At 38.9% G+C, this 13237-nt stretch overlaps 1 protein-coding gene and 1 pseudogene across 1 annotated transcript in view; one reads left to right on the top strand and one right to left on the bottom strand.

The window, feature by feature from the left end:
* GPC5 (glypican 5) overlaps positions 1–13237 on the bottom strand; it is a 1150586-nt gene that overhangs the window by 936620 nt on the left and 200729 nt on the right. The window lies entirely within an intron of this gene.
* LOC129081003 (ATP synthase subunit alpha, mitochondrial-like) lies at positions 190–2796 on the top strand (annotated as a pseudogene).

Below are 13237 nucleotides of genomic sequence, written 5' to 3'. Positions count from 1 at the left end.
AAATTGATAATTGCTTAAAATTGTGTGTTTCAGTCCACTGAAAAATAAAAGTATGAAAGTTATTATATTAGAATAAACTACACATTTTGTGAAAAATAACTAGCATATTTTCTAAAACAAAAAATATCAGTGTAAAGAGAGTCATTCCAGAAGCTGCAGCTGCAGTGGATCCTCTGAGAAGCTGCAAAAATGCTGTTTGTGTGTGTTGCTGCGGTTGTGGCCCATGCTCTCCTTGGCGGGCTGGGCAGGTCTCCAAAAAATGCCTTGGGATCATCCTTCATTGCCGCAAGGAATCTCCATGCCTCTAACACGCATCTTCAGAAGACCAGCACTGCTAAGATGTCCTCTGTTCCTGAAGAGCCTATTCTTGGAGCTGATGCCTCTGCTGACCTCAGAAAGGCAGGGTGTGTCTTTAGTATTCGTGACAGTATTGCCTGAGCACATGGGCTGAGGAATGTTCAAGCAGAAGAAATGGTAGCGTTTTCTTCAGGCTTCACGGGTATGTCTCTGAACCTGGAAGCCGACAAACTTGGTGCTGTGATGCCTGGAAATGATAAACTAATTAAGGAAGGAGATATTGTGAAGCAAACAGGAGCCCTTGTGGATGTTCCCATTGGTGAGGAGCTGTTGGGTCGTATAATAGATGCCCTTGGTAACGCCATTGATGGAAAGGGCCCAGTTGCTTCCAAGACCCATAGGCAAGCTGCTCTGAAAGCCCCTGGGATCATCCCTTGAATCTCTGTGTGGGAACCGAGGCAGACTGGCATTAAGGCTGTGGGTAGCTTGGTGCCAATGGGCCGTAGTCAGCATGAGCTGATTATTGATGACTGACCCACTGGCAACACATCAATGGCTGAGACAATCATTAATCACAAATGTTTATGATGGATTTGATGAAAAAAAGAAGCTATGTTTTATCTGTGTTGCTATTGGCTGGAAGACATCCACTGTTGTCATGCTGGTGAAGAGACTTACAGATGCAGCTGCTATGAAGTACACCATTGTGGTTTCTGCTGCTGCTTTTGATTCAGCCCCACTTCAGTGCCTGGCTCCTTATTTTGGCTGTTCTATGGGAGGTAATCTTAGGGATAACGGCAAACGTGCTTCGACCATCTATGATGACTTATCCAAACGAGCCATTGCTCATTGGGAGGTGTGTCTGCTGCTGCTCCGACCCCCTGGTAGTAAGGCCTGTCCTAGTGAGGTGCTCAAGCTACACTCCTGTCTGCTAGAGAGAGCAGCCAAAAAGAATGATTCTTTTGGTAGTGGCTGCTTGATTGCTTTACCAGTCAAAAGAAAAAAAAAAGTTGGTAATGTGTCTATTTACATACCAACAAATGTCATTTCTATCACTGATGGACAGGTCTTCTTGAAAACATAATTCTTCTACAATGGTATTCATCCTGCCTTCAATGTTGGTTTATGTGTGTCCCGTGTTGGATCTGCTGCCAACACCAGGGCCATGAAGCAGGTGGCATGTACTGTTACTGGTAAACAGTAGACAGTCTGTCCAGAGTGCCAGGGAATCTCCCCCATTGGCCAACATGGCGGCAGGAGGAGGTTCTTACACTGAGCACATGGAAAGCTAGCAAGATAATTGGATAGAAAAAAGCCCTTCTCCTCCTTCTGGTACCAGTGGAAGTCAGACACATGTGCCATACTAGTCAAAATGGTGTAGTGGGAGGTGCTGGCCCAAAGAGGCCTATCAATCTAGCCTGGGAAAGAAGGGATTGATTGAGAGGTAGACCAACCCAAAGCATGTGAAAGTTTGGGAAGTTGATTGGTCATTTCAAGAAAACACCTGGTCCATCCCACGCCCAAGGTAATATAATCCCCGGGGAACAAAGAAACACTCTCTTGCTCACTCAGGTTCGTTATGATCTCTTTGGCTCCTGGCTCGCTCCTGCTGATGATCTGTGCTCGCACCGTGCACTGGCCTGTTCTCTCCATAGGCCACATGGTCATAGCAGCCATCTGGCCCATGGCCTCCAGAAGGGAGCCTCTCTCTCTCTCTCTCTCTCTCACCCACTTTGTGATGCATTTGCCCATGTTTGCTCACTCTCTCACCCGGGAGCATGCGACCTTGTAGCCCCAGCAGCCACATGGCCCATGGCTCCATGGAGCTCCACACACAGGCGTCAGGAGGAAACCTGAGACAGACAGCAGTAGGGACAAGCTAAGCCACCTGGACCTCTTAGCAGCCGTCTGTGGGCTCCAAAGAACTACTTTAAATTGGAGCAGGAGCTCGGGGTTCTGGCTTTTGTCTTGGTCTTGCAGAAGAGATGGGCATTGGGGCAGGAGTCTGCCATTCTCCCAGATTGTGCAGCACCCAAATAAAACCTTTTTTCTTTTACATCAGCATCTGCCTCACGAGTGTAGTTTTTGTGGCGACAGGCAGTCACACCGGTTTTTGTTCAGTTGCAGGACCACGGAGCTGGAATTGGCTCAGTATCATGAGTTTGCTGTTTTTACTCAATTTGGTTCTGATCTCAATGCTGCCACTCAACAACTCACGGGTTGCAGTGTGCACCTGACTGAGTTTCTGAAGCAAAAACAGTATTCTCCCATGGCTATTGAAAAACAAGTCGCTATTTTTTTTTTCATGCCCATGTAAGGGAGTATCTTGATAAACTGTAGCCCAGCAAGACCACAAAGTTTGAGAATGCTTTCTTGTCTCATTTGTCAGCCAACACCAAGCCCTGTTGGGTAACATCAGAGCTGACAAAGATCTCAGAACAGGCAGGTGCAAAGCTGAAAGAGATTGTAACCAACTTCTTGGCTGGATTTGAAGTGTAATCAACTCCTATGGATTCACATCAAATACTAGTTTGATTTTGTCACTGTTTCTTCCAGTAATCAGGACCATTTGAAAAAAAAATTACTCTCATATTTCAGATGTACAGAAATCACCTTAAAAATAAAGGTTCCATCCATATTGCTTGGTGGTTAAGAAGATAATAATAAATAAAGAGTGGCATTATTTTTTGTATTGCAGACTTCATTAATGCCTGCCTTAATCAAAGAAAGTTAGATTCTCATATCAGCTTCTGGACTAAATTTGTTGCAATATGTTGTTTTTGGTGGAGTTATAGGAAGAAAATCAAACCTCACACAAATATGTAGTTGACAAAGAAAGGTATATTTGTCTTTTCAGATAATTGATAAATTTCTTCTTTGATATTACACTAAAAACTTGACAAGTGATTTTTTTTCTTTGTTAGTTGCAATGCTTCATTGGTCTATATATTTCACTATGAATGGCTCTGGAACTCATGCATGGTTTTGTAATTCATGCATTGACATTTGAAAAAAATTGGTTCATGCATTATGCAGATTTTCCCAATGCTGACACACTACATTATTTCTGTAACAATTAGGAATCTTTCCAGTTTACATTGGTGGTTATAAATTTCCATCTTTCTCTTGAAAGCTCATAGAGAACAAACACTGTTAGTTGCTTTCCTTGAAGTGATAGGCTCATTTTGGTCCACTTTGAGACAATGTCTGCCAAATATCCAAATCTAAATCATCACAGTCTTTCTGTCAATTATTTTCTTATTAAAAAAATAAAGTGTTCCAGAAAAAATGTGGCTAGTTTAGCCTGCAATTCAAATAATTGCACAAATGCCTTTCAATATTATAGTCATTATAATTCAGTATACAGAAGACATGCGTTAAGTAATCTCATATCATTACAGAAGTAAAGAATACGATGCTTACAAGTACAATTTGGTACCACTAACTTAATTTTGTGCTAAAGCTCCAACTGTTTTGCTCACCATCGTGTTCTTACTATTAGTAAAAATGCCAATACAGAAAAATCGGCAAATCCTGTCTTAGCATTGTGAAAATTTTGATCACTCATACATCCTGAAAAAAATTTAAGAATTCCAGATTACACTTAGAGAATTGTTGCTAAAGCAAAATTTTCATACCTGCAGATCTATTTCTCAAACCTAACATCCGCCTGGATCTCTTTGTGCCGACCATTCCTGTCTCCTTTTCTCAGTATCTTTCTGACTTTTTTATTTCATATATTAGGATCAGTCTTCTAAGCATCCAAACACAAGGTCCTGGAACTTTTATTTCCTATTTCTACTTAGTCATCGTAAGTATTCATTCTTTTTAAAAACATTCCCCATTGCTATGTATTTCCCCAAAACCTATCCAGCCTATTACTGGTCCTTCAGCTCTCTCTTTCCTCAAAGCTATAGAGAGCACTCAAAATGTTTAACCCTTTTTTTTTTTTACCTGTTTACTTAAATGCAATGTTTATTCCAGGAGCAAGTCAAAATCTCAAAGGCCGGAACGAGTCAACATGATTTTATTCACATTGCAGGGTTTCCAACCCATGCCTAAAAGGCTTTCAGGTGCCAAAAAAAAAACCCAAAAAACATTTTATCATGTAGCATATGGCATCCTAAAATAAAATGAATTATTTGGACCTACAGTCCCTCTAACTACATAATTACACTAACTTTAATCTTTCCTTTTAAAGTTAGCTCCGTAAAATCCACAAGTGTACAAAGGCAAATGGTCTCCTGATATAACTTCTAGTACCCCCTTAAAATTATACTTATTGATCTTATGTCAAATCACTGCAAGTCATTGGCCGTATTTATTGATCTAAAAAATGTCTTTAATTTGCACCCTTTTCTTGAAAATTTAGGTGGATTTTTAGGTGTGTATCTTAGCATCTTATACTCCTCATATCATGTTCCTGGGGTACTTTCCTACTGTAAACTGTTAAGAATATATTTGTTTATTTCTATTAGCTTTATAGTAATGGCTAAAGAATTTCATTAGGCAAGATAAGAATAGCCATTATAAAAATTCATACAAAAGTAAAATACTGATGAGCTCTAGCCACTGTATGTTCTCATGTTAGGGAGCTAAAAAAAATGGTTTGAATTATTATATTCTAGAATCTCCTAATTTTAGCACTACATAGCCGTGGTCCTACAGATCTGCTGGGTCATAGCACCAAAGTGTCATGCCAAATACTGCCTATATTTACAGGACAGCAGAGAAGGAATGCATTCAAAGTATTCACTCCAAAGTCACGGGCAGTTTAATAAATATACTGTTTCTGTTTTGACAAGAGAGAAACTCCTTCAGAAGCTAGGCAATGTTTTAGACTACTGCATTCTTTCCAAATAGCAGGAGGAAAAATTGCAATATTTTCTGATAAATGGGTTATAAAGCACAAAATCAATCAGACTGAAAAGAGCCCATTTTACTACAACATCCATTCCTGCTTTCATGAATGTTATCAGAAAATATTCTAACAGTAACATAGTCAAAAGCAGAAAGCATAGTATATAACAATTATGTTACTAAGCTATGGTTTGCAGTCCTTTATGAATTTGTTTGCAGTCCTTTATGAATTTGTTAGGAATCTAAATTTTTAAAAAGTACTGTGCTTCCAAAGATATCTTTTAAAAAACTAAATTTTAAATAATTATGATTTCAAAGATATAAGTAAGAATACTAGGGATTTTCTCAATAAATATATAATCAATAGGCCCCAAAACATTCGTTACATAAAAGTGGAAGAGCTTATTCCAACAATTTTGCAGAGCAAGGTCTAAGCTTTTGAAATATCAGTATATTAGGAATGCAAGAAAAATTGATCAATGTACTAAAATTCATCTCTCAAATGTCATAATCAGTTCAGGGACTTTAGGTTCTCCTCTATAAAAATAAACAAATATAAACAAGCCCTTCAGATAATAATTTTTCAAACTTTTCTCATGTTTAATTCAGTCAAAACATAGTAGCCTTGTAGCTGGTACATCAAACGCCATTATGCTGGAGTTAAAATCTATTTTTTAAATTTGTTTTATTCGAAATTGATCTTAGCTTCTGTGTGGAGGAATAGCCATAGATTTGAAAATCATTAAAAGTAGAACCCGTCTTTTAGGAAGATACGAATCAATGTTGAGCCTTAATAGAAGGATCAAGTTGTACTTCCTGTGTATTGTACTTGTACTTATGAATCCCAATATATTTTCTTTTATTTTGAAAATATTATCCATGATACTTCTTACATCTTTTTCACACTGAACTCCAATACAGTCAGTATCATTACTTATTTCAACAGCTTTTCCCACTTTGTGTTTTAGTCTACATTTGTCATTACGGTACTGAAATTTTTTTTATTTTAAATTTTAATTCAGATTCCACTTCCATATATGCAAGCTGTTCCTTGCCCACATACAGTGAAATGTTTTAGACAAACATATAAACTGTGTTCTTGATTCCATCGACAGCCTTCAAGATCCTTGGTCCCTCTACTTTCCCTGTCTCAATCTCGTGAGGTTGAAGGCTAACTCACTAGCCATACCAAATAACAGCTTCTTTTCCAAACCATTCTCTACATAAAACTTAAAATGAGCTTGGTAGCTTAAATGAAGTCACATCCTCTCCTCACTCATGCAATTTGTGACACAGCATTTTCAAAAGCCTCATTACAGTTAAGAAAATCTTTAGTTATCCTCAAAGCATGAAGACTGTTTTAATGTTTCAGAGTGATTAAATTATTCAGACAGGATTTATTATGCATGTGGGAGAGGATAAAAGAAAAATCTAACACTTGGTTAAGTTTCATCAGTGGTATTTTGGTACACACTGAATCAAATTTATCTAGTTATACTACTCTAAGTTGCTACCCAGGGTACTATGCAGCTTTCAAGCTACATAAAAATTAATTATTTCATTTTGTTTTTTAAAAACATACACAATATATACCACAATATATTGGTCTGCAGTGCCCGATATGATCTAGCACGGGCAACACTGAAAGAGCCAAAGGCTCCCTACAGCAGAGTTTCTTAAATGCTGATATGCATGAACGTTACCTCAGGTTAATATTTAATCAAGATATCCCGATTCCATAGTTTATGATGGAGTCCAGAAATCCGCATTTTTAAAAGGCATTGGAAAACATAGACTAAAGACCTTAAAAGTCTCTTTAAAAGACTAAAAACCCTTCGGAGGGAGACATACAATGCTCTTTCCGTGTCAGACCCAATGCGCTCTCCCACCCGCATCTTGGCCACCCCTCTGTCTCCCCACCTTCCCCCCCCCCCCGGCACCCCTTCTGCTTTCAACACACAGACAGTTGATGCTCAGAACACAAAAACATGACTTTTTTGGCTCTTTCAAGCCTTCCCCCACTCCCTTTCTTCTTCCGTCTTTTCCTGTCTGGTACATTTATGTTCACCCTTTAAGAACAAACGGCATCTCGTTCACAAATTTCCCTGACCCAATCAGGCTACTCATTGTAAATAGAGTTTACTATGTGCACGTACCGCTGTGTACATAACACTTTGAGCATGGCACAAATTGCCCACTTTCTAATTATGTGACCCACTTTTTAATTATATGACCCACTACATCTACAGTTCACTGGGTGGTTAAGGACCATACTTTATTCATCACGTATTTTCTCCTTCTGAGCACCCAGCCTGAAATGTAAGTATGTAATAATTGTTTACTGAGCAAAAAACTGTAACTATAGTGGCCCTTTATCCAATACATCCAACCACCCTAAACTCTTAGTTTCCATCAGTATATATTTAATGTCATATATTTTAAGTCAGAATCATGAAGAACTATGAATTCAATCTATCACAGACATATATGAAGGGGGACCCCCCAAAACTGGAATTTATTTATAAAAAATGTGTAATTTATTCTGACAGGTTTAAACTTCAGTCACCTCCAAAGTACTCTCCATTTGATTCAATACACCTATCAAGATGTTTTGCCCACCATTCAAAACAGTTTTTGAACTCATCGATTTTGATGCCTTTTCATGCTTCTGACATTTCTTGTTTCACCTCTTCCACATTGGTGAAACGTTTCCCTTTGAGGACTTTTTTCATCCAGGGCAACAAAAACGTTGGTCAGGGTGAGATCAGGTGATAGAGGGCCCAGGGATCACGCTGTTTTTGGTGAAAAACTGCTGACCCTGAGCATGATGTCAGCAGGTGCGCTCATCAATCACGCATCATGAAATGGGCAAATGCATTGAGCCGAATGCAGCCTCTCACAACACTGCCAACTGGTACACTGATAAAAGACGAGCTCCTGAACATCCGCCTTGTCGGGGAAGCCTGTACTGCAAGGGGCCCGCCCTCCAGAGGATAACTTCAGGGTTTTTTTCTGGGTCGCCACTCATATTATGGTTTCTTTGTTAAAGCATTATGCTTACTGAAAATTTAACTACATTTAAATTGTTTAAGGGACACCTTGCATTTTATTCCATTTTAGTCTCACATACTCCCAACAGCTTTTTTATTCCTTTTAAAAATTTTTATTTTCTTATTTTTAGAGAAAAGGGATGGGAGGGAGAAAGAAAGGGAGATAAAAATCGATGTGTGAGAGAAACACTGATTGGTTGTCTTTTGCATGCTATCAGTCAGGTACCTGACCTGGAATCCAGACATGTGCCTTGACTAGGAATCGAACTAGTGACCTTTTGGTTTGTGGGATGACACCCAACCTACTGAGCCACACCAGTCAGAGCTACAGGTTTTTTTTTTCTTTTTCCTGGATTTAATTTTTTTATTTTACTGAAAAATAGTTCTGGGGGGAAAGTGTAATAATGAATGATTGCCGTGATTCACAATTCAGATGTTCAGTCTAATTGGTTGGGAAACACACACTTATGGTCTTTTTCATCATGAAGGGCAAGGTTCTCTGAACTAGTCTAGATGGAAAAGAAAGCAGGATATTAGAAAATTTCTGTGTGAAAAATAATAGGGTTTTGGGGTGTCCCCTGCCCGCTGCAACTTGTTGAAAGGGTTATAAAAGGACTGTAAGAAATTTCCACTGGCAGGAATGATTTTTAAATGTCTGGAAACAGATGCCTCTTCTCCATGCTATTATTAATCCCTCTATCCCCAAACTTTCAGGAAAGCTCTGATATATACAGCAAGGGCAGGTGAATGATCTCCTGGGAGATTGGAAGGAGACAACTTGCCTTCTCTGCTCCAGCAACATGGGAGTGAAGGAAGGGAAGCATCAAAGGTCGGCAGAGGCTGGAACCTGGAGCCAGACGTGGTAAGATAAATGCAAATGCTCTGGGAAGACTTAAAAACAGTGGGAGTGGGTCCGGAGTTCATTGCAGGAAACTGTATAAGGATTTGATGCATGTTATTTGGATAATAAAAAGAAAGGGTGAGCCCAGAAGGCAAAAAGTCCTTGTAACAGCAAACTTACATATCGTTGTAGTTGTGTGAAGCCCACACTCCATGACCGTGCCTTTGTTTCCTATCTGGTTTTACCACTTACCACCTGGATTTCGGGCAAGATATTTACTTCGCTGTGTACTTGTTTCCCCTTTGATAGGACAGCAATAGTAATAGATACTACTTTATAGAGTCAATGTAAGGATTGTGTCAATTAATCTTTTTTAAGGACCTTGAACGCTATCAGACAATATACTAGTTTTCCTTAATAAATAAAAGAAGAAATACAAAGTCCTGAAGGAAATGCTAATGTTCTATTAGGTTTTCTTTCCTGTGTCACACTTACAAGGGTGTTCTAACACGATCACAAAGCTAACAAAGTTATCCTTGAGAGATTTACGTATAAAATCTGTGGAATAAAATGTTATGGTTTTAGTACTTAATATGAAGTGCTTTTATTTCTTCATAAAATAGTCCTAATATGTAGTCTCATGTTTGGAAGGAAGAAAAAATGTAAAACTCAGCTTGTAGACTCTGGGACAGGGGAAAGTCTGCCTTGTCTCTTCAGAACCTGGGAGGGGAGTTCTAGAGAGGTGGGTGGTCCCAGAGCACAGAAACTCTTCCTGATTTGGAACTGAGCACACGGGCGGCAACACCTCTCGGGGAGCCCTTTTTGAACTGCATCATTATCCTTTGTTCGTTTCTTGGTCTTCCCCTCTCAGCGGTGAGCCTCTTGGGAGCAGGGATGATTTTTATCCGCACCAAGTACCACAGTGCTGGCCCACAGCATGTGCCCCACAAGTGTCTATTTGGCTGACCTGCAATGTCCTCAGACCTCCTTTCCCACCAATACCAGTGCTCACGTACCCAATGGGAAGTCCAAGCACAGGTTTTAGCATAGCCTGCTAAGCAGAGAAGCTGCAGGGGGAAATTGACATTGGAAAGTTTTGGGTACTCTTTTCTCCCTCCAAAAGGAAATTATCAAAAAGTCAACTTAGCATCATATGATTTTTAATTACCTATGGGAAAGTATTATAATCATTTTATTAATTAGAGCATCTAAAAGTCTAAATCCTTCTTGATTCCCTTCCTCTGTCTTTGGTAGACAAGCACAACTTTGGTTATCTCCCTTTGTGGTACAACCCTTCCCTGTTCCTTGGATCTCTCTTCTCTAATCCTTTCGAATGACACCTCTTCCAAAATACTTTCCCAAACAGAGATGAAAACTTTGCCTTGGTGTTACCTTGACATTCTCTAGCATTTGATTTTTAGCATTCCTCATTTTACTCATCTGTTAATCTCCCCTCTCCCCACGCCCTCCCCCCAACACACACACAGAAATGCTGGGTCTTACTTATCTGAAAAAATCCAGTATCTTCCAGAATGTTTGACACAGAAATACTCTCAGAAAAAAAGATTTCATGAGTTAACAATTGAAGCCAAGTAGAGATTTATTTTTTTCTTATTTAAATGAGCATTTATATATTTTTGGTAACTTCTTACAGGGAAAAATTTGGGCACATTTTAAAGAATTACTGACTCTTCCCTACCATTGTATCATCTTCTATTGATGGCCATCATCTTATACTAAAAGTCTTACAGGAGTGGAGAAGGAAGGAAATGGAAGAACAAGGGAAGGAAAGATATAGAAGGGGGAGGAGAGAAGAAAGATATATAAAATTTCAGCTCTTTCATGGAAATAAAATTATATTTCTGGTATCTTCTATAATTTGAAAATGGAAGTGATCCATGTATATGTGAACGCACAAATAAAACTGCCAGCGAAGAATAAACAAACCAAACTAAATATCCAGGAACTTCTATGATTTACTTTACCAATGAGTTCACTAGTTTCAGTCCAATGTTAAAATATTTTCAGCTCATATAATGACCAATTTATTAAGACTGACAATACCAAAATATCCAGGTCTATGAAGGAAAAAAATTCCTGAGTTTCCCATATAATGTAAGATATTCTGAAACTACATATGAAGTCTGCATTCTGTTTTCATACAGATAAAGTTCAGTGATATCAGTCACAAATTCAAAGATACAATATCTACTATAATTAATTTATAATGTCAGTCTCTGGCTTGTGCTATAAGCAAAAAAATATTAGTCTGGTACACTTGTCTAGCAGATGAATGGATTTTATTTTGTTGTCTCTAAGTCAATGTAAGAATGGGAAGGGCCAATGCAAATACACGCTACTATAATGGTGATGTTAAGGCTTCTTTTGGTTTTCATGAGAATATTAATACCCACTTTTGCTTTGACTCAGTCAACAAATAATAATTGAGTCCCCACTACGGGCAGCTGCTAAATCCTCTTAGCTCAAAAAGCCTCATAGAGAGACATGAAAATAATAGTAAAAAATATCCTAAATAAATAAATAAATAAATAAATAAATAAATAAAACCAAAAAGGAGTAATGGCTACCTTCTCTCTGGTGGTATTTCCTGGGCTGGCTTGGCAGTGGAGGAGCTTTTTAAAAATCTTATAAAAGCACATGCAAATGCAGCTACTTTCTCCCTCTTCTCATAAGGACAGGGGAGTGCTTCTGCTTCCTCTCAGGTGTTTTGAATGTATCCTTGTGTAACAAGAGCCATAAGCCACACTGGGAAGCACACAGGGGTGTCCAACCTGAGCTCTGTGGCCACATGCAGCCCAGGACGGCTGTGCATGTGGCCCAACACAAAATCGTAAGTTTACTTAAAATGTGATGAGATTTTTGTATGTGTGTGATTACATGTCGCAATGTATTTCATGGGTGGTCCACACCAACTCTTCTTCCAGTGTGGCAGCGATGCCAAAAGGTTGGATGCCTCTGATTATTGTAAACAATGGGTAGTTATCGGATCAATTTCACTGGAGTAGAAGTTAAGATCAGATTATCAGTCACAAAATTATGTTTATTCACTTGGATCACCAAAATTCTTTTGCAAAATATTATAAATATCCTTTGGAGAGCTCATGATACAGACTCCCTTTTGCTTAAATATGCTGCAGCTTTAAACAGAGAACTATGGTACTTAAGTCTTGTGACAAGGCCTGTCGCCTAGCCGAGCATGTTACTTAAGTCAGCTGTGACTGTGCAGGCATGAATCTAGTAGACATGAAAATTAAGTTAAATTTTTAAAAAGTCCTCAGTCTTATGTTTATTCTATCAAATCTTGCCCAAGTTAATCAATCTAATTAAGGTTAACATGTGCTCAGCATCTCACAATCAGAACTCATTGAGATGCATAAATAAATCTCCCTCTCCTTTGTGATACCCTCTCAGGGTTTGCTTAGTTGTTGCCCATGTCAAATTTGTCTAAGTAATACCAAAAGATATAAACATTAGCTGTCATACCAAGTGACTAAAAGCCTAAAAGACTAAAAGCCTCTTAGTATGCTTTTGCTATAGGAGAGTAAAGGGAAGTTACAGTTTTTCGTTCCATTTATTTTTTTTAATCCTCTTAGTTTCATCACAGAAGGAAATATTTTGGCAATTTCATGTCAAGATAGTCCATTTTTCAGAACTGTCTGAAGTCTGGGAGAGAGAATCATGCCGAAGCTGTTCTCAGGAGGTGAAGCTCAGCCCCAGAAGTTATTTCACATTCCACAGTTTAACACCCTCAAGTGGGCAACATCGCAGAAACTGACAAAAAATGAGGTTCTGAGCATTCAAAATTATCGATTGAGGACGATGAGAAGAGAAAACACAGTGATTGGTGATAGGGAACTAGAGGTGCTGCAGCCACAAGTGTTTCCAGCGGATGATCATTGACTCTTTTTTCATTAGATAGAAGGTATTGTGTTCTTTTCTCAGTAAGATATTATTTGCTCTGATCTTCCCGCACGAGCTCTCTGATTCTTCTCTCCACTCCACCCCAACGTTCCCAGACTAACATCAGTGCTGTCTTTGATTCTTTCCGCTGATTCATACAACCTTGTCAAATTTTATTGCCTTTGTACCATGGCCGCCATCCTGGTCTGCACAGTGCTCGCCTGCATCATCGCAATAAACTCAACACTCAGCCCTCCAAATTTTAATC

Source organism: Pteronotus mesoamericanus, unplaced genomic scaffold, assembly GCF_021234165.1.
Source record: "Pteronotus mesoamericanus isolate MK-2021 breed Mesoamerican mustached bat unplaced genomic scaffold, CSHL_Meso_final contig_94, whole genome shotgun sequence".
NCBI classification, from domain to species: domain Eukaryota; kingdom Metazoa; phylum Chordata; class Mammalia; order Chiroptera; family Mormoopidae; genus Pteronotus; species Pteronotus mesoamericanus.
Note: the sequence above shows the minus strand (reverse complement) of the source record. Positions and strands in the feature narration are given on the sequence as shown.